This window comes from Triticum aestivum, chromosome 4D (assembly GCF_018294505.1).
Source record: "Triticum aestivum cultivar Chinese Spring chromosome 4D, IWGSC CS RefSeq v2.1, whole genome shotgun sequence".
Classification (NCBI taxonomy): domain Eukaryota; kingdom Viridiplantae; phylum Streptophyta; class Magnoliopsida; order Poales; family Poaceae; genus Triticum; species Triticum aestivum.
This window is the reverse complement of record NC_057805.1, coordinates 494534022-494540021: the sequence shown is the minus strand read 5'-3', so window position 1 is coordinate 494540021 and position 6000 is coordinate 494534022.

Sequence of the window (6000 nt, the reverse complement as noted above, 5' to 3'; positions counted from 1 at the left end):
CTGAAAATATTCTCAGTAAACTTTCAGCTCAATCCGAGAACTTTCTTGTAGATCACTGAACATGATGCATTTGATTAACGACATTTTTTACGCGAAGAACAATGGATGAATCACCGAGCGGACATGACCGCGGTAACGCATGAGCTGAGATGACATAAGAAAGCAAAAAAAAGGTGGAAAGAGAAGTCGAACATAACAGAAGAACATGACGAAGACGAAGGAAGAAGAAGATGAACAGTGGAAGGAAGACGTGGAACAGAGTATGTAACATAACGGGGGATGTACGACATGTAACAGGTAGACAGACGTGTAACAGGGTCCGCAAACGTATATGTATGTATTGTCTCGTATTCAGACAGTTAAAGAACTTCCATCGGTTTTCCAGGCATTTTGTGTCCAACCAAGTGCATGGATCACGACGCAGATCAACGACGGCAGGAGTTTGCGCAGGTGCGTGCCCCCGCATCTGCGTGCCTCTGCGAATTTCCGGATCTTTTACATAAGTGGAAGAGGGGGCTTCCGATTATTGGTGACCCATGGCACGTCGTTGTGCAACGGCACCCACATATGTGAAGAATCCACGTTTTAGTTCTCTCCGATCGACCTGTGAGACGGATGGGCGACGCTAAGCCGACCTCCTGCTTCTGTACGTAGTGTCCATTAACTGTTGTTATATTCCATCTCCACGATCATCCATCCGAATCACCGTCGACATTATGACTGTAACCGAGAAACGTGCGTAATGTAGTCCTTTTTTCTTATTCTGTATGCGCTTGGGGTCGGGGTCGGGGAAATACGACGGCCGGCCAGTGACGGAGCCGGAAGCACAGATCAGATGCTAAAGCCAGCGTGTGCAATGTGCATGCATGCACCCCACCCAATGCTTTCTACCGATCGACGATGGCGCCGATCTTTTTTCCTTCCGACCACATGGGCCCGCGATTAGCACCACCGTGATGGAGACCGATTGCAGCGAGGCAGCCACTCATAATCTCACTAGGCGTGTACAGTGTGGTACCATACGGTGACGCGTCACGCCTTACGTACCACCGTAGGAATATATTTGAACAGGATATCGTATAGTGGACGATCTTCTCTTCTATTTCGTCGGCAACAAAGCTTTAAGAGAGTTTGTTGTCCCATGCCTTTCTGATGGTGAACCTCCTACTGCTTCTTCCAATTCTGAAATTGGGATTGGCCTGTTGACTTTGCCCTTCCTTTAGACAAAGAGCCCCCAGTTTCGCCAAAAGAAAGATGCCCTCGCTTTCGCGCCGCTAATCTACGACGTGACGCCGCGCACCCAAATCTTAACGGAACTATCTACGCAGAGTTGTCTGGAATTTTCGGGAGGTATGTGTCACTTTTTAATCGGTCTTCGAATTTACTTTTGGAAAATTACAAATTCCTTTCATTGACAAAACTGGCCACACGCAGCACGACCTAAAGGCATCCCGGGTGGCAGCGAGCGACCCCGGAGCATAGTTTCAAAAACCGGACCGGACCGGCGGTCGAACCGGGAAAAACCGGAACCGGCGACTTCAGCGATTTTTTAAGCTAATAAGACCGTTCTGCAATCAGACCGGAGAAAACCGATCGAACCGGCCGGTTTTTTGGAAAACCGGTGAAAAAACCAGGCCATTGAACCGGATAAAACGAAGAATTTTTTAATAGAAATTGGGAGAAGTGGAATTCGATCCCAGGATGTTTGAGCAGTAAGCGGGGCCTGCCCATGGCCCAATAACCAACTCGGTTGTGCTACTCTATGGTCCGCTACATATAAATAATTTTATTTGATCATTGTTTCACACTATATTAGCACATATATTATTTTATTGCTTAAAAAACCGACAATCGAACCGGTGAACCGGCGGTCCGACCGGTAAAAACCTGAACCGACAACCTTTCCGGTTCGATTTCCGGTTCGGTTTTTTAAACTATGCCCCGAGGCGTCCACGCCGCCACACCCAAACCTCCCCCACCAGTCATCAAATCCCTCGTTGCTGCATGTGCAGCTAGTGAAGCCGCACAGGGCCCCCAAGGGCGAGGGGCCCCACACCAGGTAGTAACGTATGTATAGATTGGCAATTTTTATTTTTACTAGAACAATGTACGTGCGTTGCAACGGGGTATAAATATTCTAGTATATTAGCTTGTGATTTACCTGTCAATAATAATGCGATTGTGTAAATAAATGTTCATCAAATTCTGATCGTGAATTACCTTGTATTTTGATTAGAAGTTTGGTAAGTAAATTAAAGTGGAACTGGTTCAGAAGGTAAGTAAATTAAGCTCATTGATTATCATATACATGGGAGGTTGGACGAAGGGGTGGTGGAAAGAGAGATGAAATGTGAACCTTACGTTCTTTTTAAGTAGTATAGATAGATATAGATATAGATATAGATATAAATAGATATAGATTTTTTTATTTTTAAAAAATAAGAAGGTAGTACGTCTACCTTATATATTTCAAAACAGGCGAAAGACTGGAGACCATAGGCCAATTACATGAAACTTGCAAGATGCACCCAGATGCAAGGCCACAAGCAGTCTAAGGAGGAAAGTACAGGAATAGAAGAAAGGGAGAACGGACAGCAGACCCTTACAAAACATCACAATTAGCCATCAATCAGGTGAATCCAAATCTGCAGGTCATCCTTATCCTGCTGCTTTCTAGCCTTGTTGCTCCATAGAATGATCATATCCGCGGCATAAAACCTGATGAAGACTCCATCCAACATTTAAAATTGAAAACTCTATCGCTTCGTGCATACCAAAGCGTGATAGCACAAGCAGCAAAAGCAACATTCCATCTGCGCTTGAAAACAAGCTGATGAACATCATGCTCCACGAAATACATGAGGTCAGTAGATATGCAAAGGAGTTAGAAGCAGCTTGTTCCAAAGAGCATTGGATGGACGGCAACGGAGTACCAAATGATCAATAGATCAGCATTTGGGGCAACCACTGACCAGTTTTTGCTGGCCATATTATCTTTTGTATTGAGATGCCCCCAGAAGACCAACCAAAGGAAAACCCTGCGCTTCTGAGGTATTAAAGCATCCCATATCCAAAGGTCAAAAGCACACTTCACACCAAGGAAAGTGAGCAGTTGGTAGAAATAGCTTGTGCTGACCTTATTGTTGTAAACAGAGGGAGTGCGCGCATACTTATGTGAACTGACGGAGGCCACGTCTGCAATGAGCTGATTCAGGACCAGAAGTTCATGAACTGCCGTCTGGGAGAGGTTTGGGTGCAGATGCACATCCCAAAGGCCTTGGGAGAACTGAGATTGAACGGAGAAGTACTGATTTTTAGGGAATAAGTATAAAACTGGGAACACATGCATTAGCCTTTCAACATTCAGCCACTGATCATGCCAAAAAGAGACGAGAGCACCAGCACCAATCGAGCAACGAGAAAAAAGAATAACCAGGGGGTGCAGTCTTTGAAACCCTTTCACAAGACCGTGTCTCTCCTGCTAGCACCGTGGGGCAGAAAATCCTTGCAGTACTGCGAGGCAAACCACTGAAAACAAGGAATACCAAAGGTCTAAAGAACTTTAGCCACAAACTTGTAAAACATGGCCTGATTATGAGCGAACAGATTTCTAACTCCTAAACCTTCATTGCCACCGGGGAGAGTAACCCTGCAAGCCTACGGTAAGAGGCCCAACCTAGCAATGGGATCGATCGAGCCCAGAATGCAAGTAAACAACAGCCACGAAGTGCTAGAAACCGTCAAACGAGGCCCTTGACTCGACCGCGAGGGGACATGCCGTTGTGTTGCACTATCCAGTGAGGTAGCGACCAATGAGGCATGCCATATTGTTTCTTGAAATGAGCATCGTCTAAAATTAATTTGTGCTTTTTTTCTTTTCCCAGCAAAAAAGAAGAAGAAAAGATTAGCCTTTGTTTTGTGATGTACTTCTAAACATTTACTAGTAAGAAACAATGACACGTACGGACAGAATAGAAATTGAAATCTAAGAAGTTGAGCACTTACTTTTGCGATGCATTTGATTTTGAGTACTCATAAATAAATCTAAGGAAAAAAGCTAGGGTTTCTGCCTCCCGCCGGCGCAGCCGCAGGTCCCTCCTCTCCGGTGGCCCTAGGGCCATGGGGGCGCGGTGGATCTCGGCAAGGGCCGGCGGGAGGGTTCCGTTTTTAGTCGTTTCTTTCAGTTTTGCTAGGGTTTGTGTCCTACTGAGGAAGACGAGACGGTGGCGGCTCCCTAAAGATGGAATAAAGGTCTCCCCGCCTAGCCCCCGTTCCGGCGGTGCGTCCAGCACCGTTGGTGGGCGTGTGGAGGTGTGTCTCCGGCGGATCTATATTTGGTGGATTTGCTCGGATCTCGTCGTTCTTCGTCTACGTTCGTGTGTCTTCGGATTGGATCCTTCCGATCTACGTTATTCTTCATCTGCGGTGGTTGCTGTTCTGGTGTGCTGGTCCTACGGGGCCTTAGTACGATGACTTCCCGACTGTCTACTACAACAAGTTGTGCCCGACTCCGACGATGGAGGGGCGATGACGGCAGCACGCTTTTGGCTCGCTTCGGTGCTTGTAGTCGTCGCTAGGTGGTCTACGGATCTGCTTGTAATTTCTATTATTCCTGGTATTCGTTGTAGTGGCATGTTTGAAGATGAATAGATCGGAATTTTTCTCGCAAAAATAATAAAGTGGTCATATAATTGTGTCGGATACGCAAAGGGCCCTCTTTGTTATTTCGCACTAAGGCCCCTGCCCTACCAGGACCAGCCCTGCGTTGGTGGACGGTGTCGGCGGGGCTCTCCCTCATCCCACCATTTTTTTTCATTTTGCATCCCCCTGTTGGGACAAACCCGGTCCGGCGACGAACACCACGTACCCTCTAGCGACACGAACATCGGACGAACCTCTCTCTCTCTTTCACTCGCTCGAACGGAGATGAAAGAAGGATCACAACACACTGGATTTTTCAGGCGACGAACACCATAGGCCGCACGAAGGGCGCCTTGGTCACATGTACGGCCTATTCTTTTTCTTCTTCAGCTCTAACTGTCCGACAACACACACTGTAATACAACAAGCAGCACACGGGGGAGTTTATACAGCTAATTTTTTTTAAATAATACATTTTTTTAATTAATTTTCATAAATATTACACTGGATAAAAAAATTTCAAAAATAACACACCGTCTGCCTAGTCGGCCCACAGCAGGCCGATTGGACTCCAGTCGGCCTACAGCTGGCCGACTGGCCCCTATCGGCCCACTGTGGGCTGATTGGGTCCTGTCGGCCAGCTGTAGGCCGACTAGAGCTAATTGGCTCGCTGTGGGCTAATTGTTTTTGCAAAAAAAGTAGGCATAAAAATATATGTTTAAAAAAATGTTAATTATGTAATTAAAAAAGTTAAACGTGTATAAAAAAAATGTTCCTGATGTATACAAAAAATATACAATATATATGCAAAAAGTTGACATAAAAAATACGTTTTAAAAAGTGTTAAGCATGTATTTAAAAATTGTTAAATGTGTGTATAAAAAATGTTCCTTATTTATACAAAAAATATAGAATGTGTATGAAAAAAAGTTGACACCAAAAAAATATGTTTGAAAAAAATGTTAATCATGTATTTGAAAAAATGTTCCTTATCTATACAAAAAATATAGAATGTGTATCAAAAAAAGTTGACACCAAAAAAATATGTTTGAAAAAATGTTAATCATGCATTTGAAAAAATGTTCCTTATCTATACAAAAAATATAGAATGTGTATGAAAAAAAGTTGACACCAAAAAAATATGTTTGAAAAAAATGTTAATCATGTATTTGAAAAAATGTTCAACGAGTACACAAAAATGTTTCATGTATTGGAATGAAAGGTTAAACGTGTATAAAAAAATGTTCCAGCTCCGGATCCGGTATGGGAGCATCACGGACCTAAGTATGATTGGTTGCTCTTTTTGTATGGAACTGGAACATTTTTTTCAAACATATTTTTTTGGTGTCAACTTTTTTT